The following is a 15,574-nucleotide window of genomic DNA, read 5'->3' as shown; positions in this document are numbered from 1 at the left end:
ATGGTATGATCTTTCTTTTCAAAGTTGTTGAGGACTGTTAGTTTTCTGTGTATGTCAGACATCTGCTGGGGTTTTTGGCTACTGAACCTCTGTTCTTACTTGGGGTGAATTATTTTCCATATGGGCCCCTGTGGGAGGCAGGATTTCTCCTCCAAAAGGGACCAGATCCTCCTCCTTCCTGTCCCTGGGATGCTAGGTCTCAGGCATGTGACTTAGGCCAAGCCAATCAGAATTACTCAGAATTTGGAATCTTGAGAGTGTGACTCAAAGAAGCATTGACATTTTGTTCTTGTTAGCAGTCGTGGTGTTGAGAGCCCAGCAACACCACTGTCCAGTCATAGCAGTGGTGGTGAGAAGGGTGTATTAACCAGCTTCTTTGTGGCCCAGACTCCTGTTTCCCAGCCTCCCTCCATCCTCCCTTGATTCTGGCTCATTTCCAGGCCAGGTTTTCAGCTTTTCCTTTGAGCTTAAAATTCTCAGCACCCTTCAAATGAACTCTTTTTTTTTTCTTCTTTAAGTCTCCCTAACTTGGTTTCTATTGCTTTTAACCAAGTACTCTGACTGTTTCGTTGTGGGAAATCTAATTGTGGCTGATTACATTTTCCAAAAATGATCCCACCAATATGTTTCCCACACTATTGCTCTTCTTACAGTGTGGTTTTACAGTCCTCCAGTGAGAGGTGGGACATCTCTGTTCCCACTCCTTAAACCTGGGTGGATCAACAGAATGTGGTGGAATTACCGATAGGGGTTACTTCCAAGGTGAGGCCATAAAAGATAACACTGTTTCCTCCTGGTTCTCTTTCTTTCTTGTGGCCTATGCCTTGTGAGCCCTGAGTCCAGATGCTCTGAATCTCCCACGTTGGGGAGATCACATGGAAAGGCTACATGGGGTTGGGGGGGGTGCCAGAGGAGCCCCAGCTGTTCTAGCTCCCAGCTGATCAAGTTTTCCCTGTTTAGATGACGTTTAGCCATATGAGTGAGTAAGCTTTTCAGATGATGTCAGCCCCAGCCTTTGAGCTGGCCCAGCAGATGCTGAGTGGAGCAGAAATAATATCTTCATTGAGCCCTGTCCAGATTGCAGATTCATGAACAAAATAAACATTGCTATTGTCTGAAGCCGCTTTGGGTTTATTATGCAGCATTATCTTTCTGGAACTATAGCTATTATAAACATGCAAACTAGGACACCTGAGTTGCAAATCCTAGCATAGAATCACGCCTTCAGATTCTTAAAAGGCAGAGTTACTGATATGGAATGGACTTACTGATCTAGTTTCCCCCTTTTGCATTTTATAGATTGAGAGGTACTCGTTTGGTCTTCTGTAGATTACTTGGTTGGAATAGCATTACAGAGCTTTACAAAATATCGTGGCTGTCTTCAATATCGAGATGTTAAAAATATTTGTTTCCCAAATATTTATGGTAGCTTTACACCTGATTCCACCATGACCATGACACAGTGTTGCCTGGCAGTGCCCTGTGTGTGGGTCATCGCTAACTGTAAATTTATTTCCTCCAGTAAGAGTCTAATACATCTTTCAAGAGGCAAGATGACAACCCTACTTTTCTCTTGGGTTGGATGTCCCACTTAACAGAAGGGGGTTTAGAGGGAGTTTTAGAAATTAAGTAAAAATGGCCAAAAGTTATTGAGGATTTACCATGTGCCAGGCACTATGCTGCGTGCCTCCAGGTCATCTCATTTAATCATCACAGCCATCTTATGAGGTACATTTTATGACTCTCCCTGTTTTATGGGTGAGACAGCACATTTAGGTTTAAGTAAATGTCCAGGTCACATAGCTAGCAGCTGGGATTTGAACCCAGGACTGTATGTGTGTCCAGGGTCAGTGTATTTGTAACCACCATGCTGTACAGCCAGAGTGGCTGTGAGTGATGCTTCAGTGTTTTAGTTCACTTCTCCCTCTTCCTCATCCTAGATTACCTTTAAGGCCCCTAACTGTCAACGACTACACACACACACACACTCTCTCTCTCTCTCTCTCTCTCTCTCTAGCCCTTTTCACACATTTCTCTTTTGAAGATACATTTTTTCATACCTTCTCCCATTTGCTATAAGCCCTGATCTTGACGTATTTTAAGGGGCTCCATGTTTTTAGGAAAAGATTGAGAACATAAGCTTTATGGGGATCTTAAGGGCCTCTGTGGCGTCTGTGTTCGCCAATCCTTAGAATCACTTCTATTATTTTGTAGGAATTGCACAAGTATCCAAATGATGCAGAATAATTTATCCTTCATGATGACACTAATTGTTAAGTATTTAAACTAGAAGATTCCTACCTCGAGTACTTCAAATTTGAGTGACTGTGACAGTGATTCAAGGGTCTGAGGGCTTCTGAAGGAAAAACCTGGAGACCGTTGTTTTGTGTGTGTGGATGTGTACCCTGCCGCCCTTGCTACCTGGGATGATGTCAGCAAACTATGCTGACGTGGAGTCGAAGGAGAACAAGGAAAATTACACTGCTGTTGCGTGAGGTCCCGATGACTGTAGTGCTTGTTTTTAATACGTACATCACGCCTAGCTTCCTCAGCATAGATGATTTATGGGAGAAAACTGGTCAACAAGATGTTAGAAGAAATTCACCTCTGGGCCCCTCACCAAAGCCCAGATCTCCTCTCTGAAGGTCCTCCTCTACATTACTGCAGACCCTGTGCTATCACATGTGCCAGCACCACCGAGTTTTATATTTAGAGGAATTGATTTCCTAGCAAACAACAAGCCCCTGGAAGCTCAGCACTTCTTAATACTCTGCATCGAGTTACCAGAAGTCCTTTTAATATAGAGGCTTTGTGAGGGCATGATTGTAATGGTCAAAGTTGTCTTATTGGGGAGGTGGGCGTGTCTTATTTTCCCTAATGACATAGAAGGGAATGAAAAAAAGACTTCATGTTGTTTTTATCTTGCACACAGCAACCTGAGCCCAACAGGCGACAAAAAGCCTTTGCTGTTTTTATATTCTTTGAGAATGACGTCTGCATCTAGGCTGAAGACCCCCAACTACAGAGGAAAAGAAGTTTTACAAATTAGCCACAGAGAAAGGGACATTGCCACATTCTAGGGCATCTAGGTTTGCAAGAATCCAGCCAAGGACACAGCTTTGCCTTATTTCTTACGTCTAATATTTGCTCTGGTGTTTCACTGCAGGGACCTAGATTTAACTGGAATGCTCTTCTAAGGGCTATTTATTATGAGCCATGTGTGTTATAAGTATAAATCCATCTTCAAATATTATATTCACAATTTAAATATTCACAGTTTAAAAATTCTTCTTAGATAGCTTTATTTTCAGCAGAGGGTCTTCCTTTTTTTTCCCATCAGGCAGGAGAGAGAGCTGACCTTTGTCATCCTTAGAGTTCTTCCCAACTCCCAGTTCACGGCGAGCTGGGGATGCCCAGTCATTTCTGCTGAGATGCCTCTTGTCTCAGTGTGCACTTCCTCTTAACGTCTGACAGCTCTCTGTTGCTTTCTGACTGTACGTGGCTCATAGAAATCATTTTGTTTGTTGAGGCTGGGCACCCATTGCGTGCCATCTCCTCTCCATAGGTCATTCCTTACATTGGCCCAGCTGGACCGCATGCAGATGATTCAGCTCACACATGCATTGGCATATGCAAACAAAAGCTTTTCTTATCTTTACTTAGAATTGGAGTCAGGTCTAGAGAGAAGCCATGGAAGAGAAATTCCAGGGTTGGGACCTGTATTAGTCTCTTCAGGCTGCTGTAACAAAATATGATGGGACTGGATTGCTTAAACCACATTTATTTCTCACAGTTCTGGGCAGTCCAAGATCGAGGTGCCGGCAGATTTGATTCCTGGTGAAAGCCCTCTTCCAGGTTTACAGACAGCTGCCACCTCACTGTGTCCTTGCCTGGTGGAGTGAGAGAGAGCGCATGCATGAGTAAGCTCTCTGATGTCTCACGAGGGCACCAATCCCATCCTGAGGGCCCCATCCTCATGACCTCATCTAAGCCTAATTACCCCTCAAAGGCCCCACGTCCAAATACCACTGGAGTTAATTTCAAGACGTAAATTTTCAGGGCATACAAACATTTCAGTCCGAAACAGGGTTCCTTTTCAGATCAGCTGGATGAACCTACAGATGTGTTAACTGGAAAAGCAGAAGAACCTAGGAGAAGCATCTCCCTCTTAAACGTGCAGACACTTCTTAAAAATATCAGTTCCAGGACAGGGGAGGCACAGGTGATCCTTTCCATCGTAATGTGGAACATCTCTGCATATTCAATTTAATAGGATATGTGCTCAATGCTAACAGCATGTCTGAACAAATTTCATTTATTTATGCCAGGTGGAGGAATTCCGCTGTGGTTAGATCCTCCCCAGAAACCACCACTAAGCTCTGACGTTTATTAAACTCAGAACCTGAATCATTAGCAACTAGTTCCACTTTGCTCAAGGATCGTGAGGACACCCTGTGTATGAGGGGAAGTATTTGCCTTTTATGTTTTGAATGTAGCAAAGAAGGCAAACAGAACCACATCTTCATATTAAGGGTTTGGAAGGTTATATCCTGCCACAGGGGTGACTAATGAGCATTCCCATGTATGTGGCCCTGATTGTGTGCTTCTGAGAAGAAAATGCTACTTCTTCTTTCTCCCCTCTCTATTCAAGGTTGCCCAGCCTTTGGGGGGAAATATTGTGTGTAACTTCTAATTTTTTTTTCAGTTGGATTAGCCACATTCTGAAGCTGAGCAGTTCCATCCCAAGAATGAATGAATCCTCTCTAGACTGTAGATTGGAGAACTAGAGCCTTTTATGCCTAGATCTTAATTAAGGAAACTAGATCTATCTCAGGTAGATGGGAGTATCAGACTCACAAAGAGAGAGCTCTCCCCAAGGACCCCTCCCTGTTCCTGTCACCATGAATGCTCATTATGTTTCCTTTGGCTCACTGGCTCTAGATGAGGTACTGATGGGCGAGGGAAAGCAAAGGGACAAGAGGAGGGGATTTTTGCCCCAAGGATCCATAAATTAACTGGAGAATGTATACACATGAATATGTTTAGTAACAATTTCGGCTGCATGTGATTAAAAGCAAGAATGAATTGGAAGATAGTTTCTGGAGGACTTGGTTCATCGAGTTGGAATCCCATGGGATGCTTGTTGAAACAGAGTCTTGGGTTTTACCCTCCCGAGTTTCTGATTCTATCAGTCTGGGGCGGGGCCAGTAATCGGGATTTCTAACAAGTTCCCAGCTGGTGCTGCTGCTGCTGCTGCTGATTCGGAGGCCACAGTTGCTGACTGCTGCTCTTGGAAGGAGATCAGGGAACAGAGAGGTGATGACAAAAGGTATGGTTGACATGTATTGAGATGGTACCTCCTGCCGTCCCCCCAGTGCTGCAGTTACCCACGCTTCTGTTTTCTGGCCCCATTTTAAGAGGACAGCTTGTAGCCCTCTAAAATATATCCACTTTTGATATCATAAGCAGAGAGCATGCTTTTTCCTATAATTAGGTAATTCTCCACAAGGAGAGGAAATTTATACCATCTTCTTGGCAACAGTAGAAGGAGAGAAACAATATTCTTGGTTTTGCTTAGCCATTATTATTTTCTCTTTCACCATTCTCTTACTTTCAGCATTCACCCCTACATTCCCTAAAGTAAATTAAGAATTTGTTTCTGCAGCCAAATGCAAATAGGAAACACGTGTTTTTGGATTCACAACCAATTAAGTTAAAATTAGGAAAATGGAGAGGAGAAACATTTAGAAATTATGTAGGGTGAAGAGTTCAGAAAACAAGCTTCCTTGGAAGGAGTTATTTCGTGCTTTTTAGAAGAACACTTGCTGACTGAGTATATATACATTTCTAGAGAAGAAATGCATTAAGTTTCCTATCCCCTAGAAGGCGGTTTGCCATAATGTTTTACTGCAGCGAAATGGGAGGTTTTATTGCTATGAAGTTAGTAGCAATTCAGATGATTTTACTCCTAAATATGTGTTCCTGCTACTTTGTGTTACTTAGGGAAAAGTATTCTGCAGTTTTTAAATTTTTTTTAAGCAAGGAATCTTTACTTAAATGCACTTGAATCCTTACTTAAATGCATCTGAAGTTCCTATCAAATACCAGTACAAACAAAATACAAAGTTTTCCTACAATATCTCTGTCCGCTGCTGAAACCAGCTCTTAATCTGCCAATAACTTAATGTTGACTTAATCAAGTTGATTCTGGACATTTTGAGCAGGAACAAGTTACCACAAGTCCTACTCCTCTCCAACCCAGATCTTGCAGCTTTATCCCTTTCCTCTATTCTCTTCCAGTGATACACGTTCAACTCCCCAAATACGGTGATACTAGGATTTAGGGGTTTAGTGAAACTTGGTGTATATTTCATAGGACAGTAGTTCTTTGTTTTACTTTATGGTAATTTTGCAAATGCTTGCTTGCATGTGGTTCTTAATATAGAGAGCAGCTTGTTATTTTTTTCCCCTACTTTTTTCAGCAGCATTTAAAAAAATACCACTCTCTAAGGTAATGTTCTATCTTGAAGCATACCAGTGCATATGTATAATTAAGCACTAAGGAGGACGGTACTATTTTTTTTTTTTTTTTTTTTTTGCAAAGATTTTAACTACAGGATCCGAAAATAATCCTTTGGATGTGACAGTGCAGGTTACATGATGTCTATTACTTTTGTTCTATTTTTACTTTTATGAAGATTGAGGACCTGTTTTCAAGAGAGGACATCATTTCTCTAAATGTTTTCTTCCAAGTTTTGTCATGACAAGGAAGAAACAACTGAATTGTACTATCAATTTCTGGAAACAGTTACCAATTTTTTCTTAATTTGGAAATAGCATTGGAACAGGTTAGGAGAGGATAGCTGAGCCTGATTTGTACATAATTCTGTTCTTGACCACTATCTTTTCAGAATAATTTTAAGACATTCCCCCTCTTCTTTCTTAAGATGGTAGAATCCTCTAACAAGACTCTTTTATCTCCAGTTTTCATTCTCTTAACACTAGAATTTTAATGATTTCGGAGTCTGCTTCCATTTTTAACTATTCTCTTGAGTGGTTTTTTTTTTGTTTTGTTTTATTTTTTTAATATTTATTCTTTCTGTTTTCAGAGTTGATAGAGTTTTCATGCCATGGTGCACATTCAGTGACCTTACTCTCTTGTAATTTTTGTCTTATCTCCCAAGATGCTTCTCGAAACAGTCAAGTAATGACTATATATTTGATATCATTAATCTTTGAGGAGAGGGAAGGAGAAATATAATTCATCTCATATATATGGTTGAATAACACTTGCAAATTTGATCTTAATCTTAATTCCCAAGATATATGAATAATGCTTTTACTACTAGTTGGTATGATCTGTTTCCTTTACAGTTATTTGTAAGAGTAGGCATCATCTAAAAGGAGAGGAAGGATCTGATTTCTGGATCCTCCTGAACCTTTCCCAGGCTACCATGTCTGGCCCAGAGTAAGCACTTGACTGAAGTTTGAGTGAACTAATTAATTAATGAATAAAGGAAAATGGAAAGCTTTAAGGAAAAGTATGCATATTTTAGTCATGGGCTCAAGGTAGTTACTAAACTGTACTATAAAAAAGATAGAACTTTTGGTTTACTTCATAACTTTAAAATGTTTTTATTAGACTTTTTTTTTTTAGAACAGTTTTATATTTACAGCAAAATTGAGTGGAAAGTACAGAGGTTTCCCATATACCACCCACGCCCAAACATATACATGGCCTCCCCCATTATCAACATCACCCACCAGAGTGATTGGTATGTGTGTTACAGTTGATGAGTCTACAGTGTGACACATCATCCCTCAGACTCCATAGTTTACATTAGGGTTCACTCCTCAGTGTTGTCTTTTCTGTGGGTTTGGATAAATGTATAATGATATGCATCCACCGTAGCAGGATCATACAGAGCAATTTCACTGCCCTAAAAACCCTCTGCTCTGCCTGTTCATCCTTGCCTCCACCCTAACCCCTGGCAACCACTGATCTTTTTACTATCTTCATAGTTTTGCCTTTTCCAGAATGTCATGTAGTTGAAATCATATAGTCTATAACTATTTTAGATTGACTTCTTTTACTTAGTAATATGCATTTAAGGTCCTTCCATGTCTTTTCATGGCTTGATAACGCATCTCTTTTTAGTGCTGAATAATTTCCGCTGTCTGGATATACCACAGTTTATTTATTCATTCACCTACTGAAGAATGTCTTGGTTGCTTCCAAGTTTTGGCAATTATGAATAAAGCTACTATAGATATTCATGTGCAGGTTTTTGTATAGACATAGTTTCCAACTCCTTTTAGTGAAAACAAAGTAGCGTGATTTTTGGATTGTGTAGTTTTGTAGGAAATTGCCTCACTGTCTTCCAGAGTGGCTGTATGATTTTGCATTCCCATATTGCTCCACATCCTCACCAGCATTTATTTGGTGTTGTCAGTATCCCAGATTATGGCCATTCTAAGAGGTGTGTAGTGGCCTCTTATTGTTTTAATTTGCATTTCTCTGAGGACATGTGTTGTGGAGCATGTTTTCATATACTAATTTGCTGTCTATATATCTTTAGTGAGGTATCTATCAAGGTCTTTAGCCTGTTTATTTTTTTTTTAAATCAGGTTGTCTGTTTTCTTATTCTTTAGTGTTAAGAGTTCTTTCTATGTTTTAGGTAAGTCCTTTATCAGATATATCTTTTGCTATTATATTCTCCCAGCCTGTGGCTTGTATTTTCATTCCCTTGAGCTGAATTGATTTTACTTTAATTTTTGAGTACATGGCATAGTCACATTGTATAAAATTTAAAAGATGTTGTATTCATTTCTTGGGGTTGCCATACAAAGGACCACAAACTGTGGGTGGATTTAAACAACAGAAATTTATTCTCTCACAGTTCTGGAGGCTACCAGTCTGAAACCAAGGTACTGTCAGGGCCCTGGTCTCTCTGAAGGCTCTAGGAAAGCATTCTTCCTTTCCTCTTCTAGCTTCCACTGGTCAAGAGATAGCCTTGGCTTGCAGCTGCATCACCCCAGTCTCCGCCCTTGTCATCACATTGGGCTCTCCCTGTGCACCCCTCTGTGTCTGCATCCAATTTCCTCTCTTCTTATAAGGACATTAGTCATTGGATTAGGGCCCACCTCAATCCCCTACGACCTCACATTCATAGATGTGGGGTGTGGTGTTAACGCTCGAACGTATTTCTTTTGGGGGGCACGGTTCTACCCATTCAGATGTCCCCAGGTCACCCAGCTGCCCTACTCAGAGGCTAGCAATGTTATTTTAGTTATTTTAAATAGCAGCAATGAGTCTAAAAGTGATAATGGGGGAAAGTCTCATTTTCTCCTTTAAGAATCATTTTTTTTTCTTATCTGTTTCATTCATCAAAACTTCCTGGTTTTTAGTCATCAGATTTCTCCTATGTCCTCAGCTAGGTTCAGGGATGGGGAAGAAAAGATGAAATGTTTAAGTACAAACTAAATATAGTGAACCTGTATTAATCATTGAGTGAAACATATTCTATATTCATGTGAGTCCCTCATTAAATGTCAGACATTGTGTGTGTAGCACTTAATCACTCACTGGCACAAAGTAGATTGTTGCTAGTTTTAAATCCAATAACATTAAAGCCTATATCATTGGTTGTGAGATTTCTTATTTAGATATGTGTTATTAAATGGTTTTGAATTGACTTTGTTGCTAGGTATGTAATATATTGTGAAAATGATGCTATTAAAATAAGGTACGACTATCTTGAATCAGGAGGAATTTATGAAGGGTTGTTCTGTTCCATGATACATAACAAAATCCAGTACCTTCTAAAGATATAAAATATATGTACAAAAACTGTATACAGCGCTGCATAGTAGCATATTAAATGATCTGCAAAGCCCTGCAGTAAGCAACCAACATGTCTAACTTTGTTTAGTCTACAGTTTCCCATAAATCTATTTAAAAAAATTGTACCTCTCATTACTATTATTCCCTAGAATACGCTTGGAGAAATGAGGGTTTAAAAGCAGAAGGTAGAGTTAAAATATTAAGTCAGAAGCCAGGCAGTGAGTTAGGGCAGAAAGGCAGAACTTTTATGCTGCCTATCTCCTATTGGAGGGGACTTATGTTCTTTCTGTTGCCAGAGGAACCATTGACTTTGCTGTCTAAGAGGTGGTGAGGGGTGAAGGATAGGAGAAAGAGCCTGGGTTTGGGGGTTAGACAGGTCTGGTGTGAAGCCCAGCACTGCCATGTACTAGTTATGTGACCTTAGGTGGCTACATTTTTCTTTACCTATATGGGAGGAAAACACAGTTCCTATCCCTGAAGAATTTGCCATCTCATTGGAGGATGAGACTTGAAGACCTATAGTCATATAACAAGAATATGATTATTGATTTAAGAGATATACACAGTGGCTGAGAGTTTTTAAAGGAGGTGGAAGCCAGCCAAGAGATATACACAGTGGTTGGGAGATTTTAAAGGAAGTAGAAGCCAGCCAATTGTGGACAATCTGGAAATGCTTCACAGAAGACCTGGCATTTAGATAGGCAGGTCTTCATGGGTTAGTAAGACTGACATTTGGAGACCCAATAGTGAGGAGTGCATTCCAGGCAGAGCAAAAGGCAAGAGCAAAGATATGAAGACAGGAAAGGAAGGACATTTAAGGGATAGCAAGTGGCCTTATTTCTCCAGAGACAGTGGAGATTAAGAAGCCATTCTGCTTTGTGGCCCATGTGCTGTAAGGGACCTAGTGGTACAGATAGTTGTAGCAGTGCTGGTGTAAACACAGGCAGTATCGGTAGCTTTGAAGTAGACTAATGCATTTAATCATCACTGTGGTACCATTATACCAGGTAAATAACCTTGTACTTGAATAAAATTTAGCTTTTGCTGGATGTTCGTAAAAATTTGGCCCCTCTACTAAAGTGTCAGGACACTTAGTAGAGTGACCAGTAATATAAGATGGCACAGAGTCCCCATACAGTGAACAGGACCAGTTTCATAAATATTTCAGGATTTCTAAATTATCTTCCCAAATTAGTGTTGAGGGAAAGTGTAAGAGATGAGTATGGCTTTAACACCATTCAGTAAGGTGAAACCCCCTTAACCTCGGAAAATTTACTGGGCTAATGTGCGGCATGAGTACTGTGAAGGGCGATCTAGCCTGTGGCGTTTCCCAAGCTCATGGGACCTCAGAACCCATTTTCTCCTGAGTTTGTATTAACATCTCCCCAAGACGTTCTCTTCCAGTCATCAGGTTCTTTTTACCTGTGGAGCTTTGTCAAAAGCAGATGATCTACTTACCCTTCTCCTTACCTCTATCCCCTTCCAGTGTATCAGCCTTTTGGTGGGGTAGGGGCAGGACAGGTACTCAGAGAGCTAGGAACAATGTAGGCTCCCCGGCAATTCTGATAGCTCTTGTTTATGCCTTGAGCCTCTCTCTCCCTCTCTCTTTTTTTTTTTTTTTTTTTTTTCTGTTTTTTGGGGGAGGTAATTAGGTTTATTTATTTTATGGAGGTACTGGGGATTGAACCCAGGACCTCATGCATGTGATGCATGCACTCTGCCACTGAGCTATACCCTCCCCCTCAACATCTCACTTTTTATCCCCACCCCTTCCTTGACCTGGCCTAAGAGATCATAAATCATTCTGTCAGTTGCATGAACAGTTAAGGCTCACTCTCCTAATCCCTAATTGTTAAACTTTTGTAAGAAAAACCTTAGTAAAAAGTTGTGAAGAAAAATGTAAATACAAACATGTAAGCAAAGGCAAAGTTGGTTGTAGACCACCTCTAGGAGAGCAGTAGATCATTGGACTAGAGTGTAATACGCCTGGACTATAATCATGCGAGGAAATATATGTTAGAATTTATAAGCTTATTGATAAGTCTAATTAACTTCACTCTGAATATTTTAAATCTACATTGATATATCTTTAAACTAAACAATACAGTGTGGAGACAACTTTCTGCTACAGATTGGGGTTTGATGTTTTGAAATCTAAGAAAAGCGAACTCATAATTTGGCTCATGGTTATCAAGGATCCGCTCTGCAGCTGCTATTACTTCTCTTGGACTTGTTTCTCAGATTGTTAGCACTTTTTAAAGAGATCAGAAAGAAGATAAAATTCGAGTTTTTACTACATGTCATCATCTCTGGAAGCAGGAGAGATTACGATTAATCACTAGAGTCCTGGAATTTATTTATAATTGGCTAATAGGTATCACTTATTTCAGTAGAAATCATTATTCTTTTGGCTGTATTTCTCATTTTAATCTTAAGTGTTTGATATTTTGACAGGGATTTCCATGATAATTTTTTTCTGTATAGTTTTCAGGTAAAATTATATATATAATATTATATTATTATTATACAGTATATTAATTATATAGATATAATGAGTGCCTGTTAAATGTAGTATCAGGTAGCAGACCAGTAAAGGCTGTCTTCAGTAATTCTTAGAAGCAAGCCATCTTCACTTCCTCACTGAGTACCTCAAAATATACTGAACTTGCTTTCTTCTCATCATCAAAATGCATATACTTCTTGTTGGGAATTATAACATCTCTCCTTTCTTGTGATGGATAAAATTTTTCTCGATATGGAAGGCAGGGAACCAATACAGGTAAATGCCTAAAGGAATGTGTATAAGTTGCCAAAATTTATACCTCCTGAGATGTTTCCGAAAGCATCATAAATAGCATATAGTGAATGCCTTCCCTCTAGCTGAGCTATTGAAATAGCTCCCTCAGCATTTTTGTTAAATAGTATCCCTGGGACATGAACCAAATAGCATTTCCTGTTCAGTCTCATCTGTCATTTTCCTGATTCCACAAACTAGTCTCCAGATGTCAAAATATGAAGGTGAAAGGGAATGAAATTGTTTTTACTTACAGAGCTCCCTAAATCAAACCAGTAGACCACGATTACTCTCTGCTCTCCATGCCCCATTAGATTGGCCCAAAGTAAAGACTTGACCCTATGAGTTTCTAAGTCATCTTTAACCTTTATTGTAGTTTAAAACAACATACCATGCTTGAAGGCCATTTCAGCTGAGTTATGTAATTTGTTTTACAAATTCTGCCGAAGTGAAGTTATGATGGGCCTTAGATAATCATTGTAGCAAATACTTCTAGAACCTATACAAATACTACACTGAAACTGTTGCCATTTTAATATCTCCAGCATTGCAAGAAAGATTTAGATTGGTTTCTGTTGCAAGTACTTATGAATGTGCCTTCAAGGAGTGGAAGATAGGTGAAAATGCACTTTGAAACATCAAAGTGCTATGTAAGTATTGGGTGTTGTATTGCTTTTGTGGAGTTTGATTTATCTGTCCTGTGTGCATTTTAGGTTTCCAGTTGTACAAGTTTTATAATATTCTATTAAGGGAAAATGGCTCATGTAGTCTTCTGGATTTCTTCTCAGCTGAAAGCTTGAGAATTAATAATTTTAGAGAAGGACTCATAAATATTACTCTGTTGAATTGCTTCATTGTTTCAGATCAGAAACAAAGACCTAGAGAGGTGAGGTACCTTGCCCAAAATCACATAACCAGTTAGTGGTAGAGCTGAGACAGGAATCATCTAATCTCTGGATCCCTGGCTTATTATTTATTCTTCAGTTGAAGAGATGTTGAATCTTATTTAGCAACAAGGGGAACAACCACAAAGCATGTTGGCTTTGCTCATTTTGTTAGTATATATTCCTTCCTTCCTTCCTTTTTTCCTTCCTTCTTTCCTTCCTTCCTTCCTTTCTTTGCATAAAAATATACTCAACAAATCTGCCTTCAAGAGATTTGATTTTCCCATAATCATGCATCATGATCAATTTAGAAGTGTAGATCTAATGATTTTGAAATTCTGGATTCCTATGATATTTTAATTCACTTCATAAGGACTTGTTAACTTATTGTTATCTGTTTTTATTTCTTTTTGCTAAACCACATGTCTTCTATTTTTTTCTCCTATGTCTTCTATTTCATTATGCCTTGGGGAAGAAAAACCAATTTTCATAGCGTCTGTCTGGTGTTACATTCACATTATTGCTTAAGAACAGGGGTTAGTTAGATGTATCTTGGGACTTTACTGTGTGCAGCCTCACTTGGAGCTTCATCCTCACTTTGGTGAGCCTGGTGGGAAAAGCTCTTAATGCACCATTTTTGAAGATCTGCCTGAGTTCCCGCAGGGCTACTTTTCACCTACTATTTTCATCTGGGTCATCACTGTGCCTGCTGAACTTCACTGTTCTGTGATAGACAGTAGGAATATAGTTGTCCATTCTGCATCTTAGAATGTGACACTCATAGCATTTCTGAGAAATGTTTAAAAGAGTGCTTTATTTTGTTTGGGGTTCTTGATCCTTTGGGTATATTGTCTCAATAGGGACACCCCCAATATCTGTTAAGGAAGAAGAAAGGAGGTGGGGGAGGAGGAAGACAGTGGCGACAAGGAAGAGGAGAAAATGTTTTATAAATTGAAAAATGTAGTTTAAAGATAGTATAAAGTGGTCTAATATCGTTAGGAACACAGCGCACACACACACCCCTGCCGCCTCAAGTTTTTTTCTTGATACCTTAGGACCAAGCAATTGCTCCATTCTGCTGTTTTTTCTTATCTTTCAACATCTTACCCTTCCCTAAAGTCCCCTCTCTAACACTGCTGCTTCTTTAAGTTTCTCTGATTCCTCTTTCCCTTCCCACGTTAGATGGGGTATCATAGTTATTATTATTATTTTACTTAGTCCTGAACTAGAATGAAAATTCCTTCAGGGACTGCTCTCATGAAACATCCAGGAGACAGTCTTGCACATTATAGTTGCTCAATAATATTTGTTAAATTGATTTTGAGGGGAAATACATCTTTAAATATTGTTTCTCAATTCCTCCCTTATAATTTTACTTTGAGTTATTTACCTAGAGTTTAAACAATAGTGTGGGGAAAAATCTTTAACTTCACATGCCTTTCAGTATATATTCTTTTGTTAACTGGAATTTTAGTGATTGAAAAAGTGATATTTTAGAAGATTATAGTTTATTTTATAAATCAATTCAGCTGCCCATCTTTTTTATTAAAAGCTTAATTTTTAAATCTTATTTTCCATTCATGTTTTTCTTTTTTCTCTAGTGATCGTATTTAAGTATTCAAAATTAATAACTGAGTCTTGGGCAAATAATTCCTCAAAAATTATATTTATTTCTTAAAAGGAAGTTTACTTCCATTTACTCATAGCAAATCAATTCTTAGGATAAAAACATGTTGTCCTAAAGATTGATAACATGTTCAAGATGCTAACCTTCCTATCCCCTTTAAAAAGCAAGTATAGGAGCCATTGTGAGCAATGATGCTTCACATTTCATTTTCCACTACCAGAGTGTTTTAAAATGATAAAAATCTTTTCTTTTTCAACATTATGGTCAAAAAGAAAATGTATTTATTGGCTGCGAGCCTTGTGTTTCTGATAGCTTTATCTGGAGTTATGATAGAAATTTTGACAGAATCATAACTCAGGTTGACACTAATAGGAATCACTTCATTATGGTCTTGCCTAGCCTTATTAGAAGGTCGTTTGGCAATT

The 15,574-nt window shown here is 39.0% G+C and overlaps 1 protein-coding gene and 1 non-coding gene across 3 annotated transcripts in view; one reads left to right on the top strand and one right to left on the bottom strand.

Annotated features, from left to right (window-relative positions):
- Positions 1-15,574, top strand: part of PPM1L (protein phosphatase, Mg2+/Mn2+ dependent 1L) — a 265,078-nt gene that overhangs the window by 105,510 nt on the left and 143,994 nt on the right. The window lies entirely within an intron of this gene.
- On the bottom strand, positions 11,511-11,583 carry TRNAV-CAC (transfer RNA valine (anticodon CAC)). The gene has a single exon. It is a non-coding gene; the product is annotated as a tRNA-Val (tRNA).

The sequence above is a fragment of the Camelus bactrianus genome, chromosome 1 (genome assembly GCF_048773025.1).
Source record: "Camelus bactrianus isolate YW-2024 breed Bactrian camel chromosome 1, ASM4877302v1, whole genome shotgun sequence".
Taxonomy (NCBI): domain Eukaryota; kingdom Metazoa; phylum Chordata; class Mammalia; order Artiodactyla; family Camelidae; genus Camelus; species Camelus bactrianus.
This window is presented reverse-complemented; position numbering and strand designations above follow the sequence as displayed.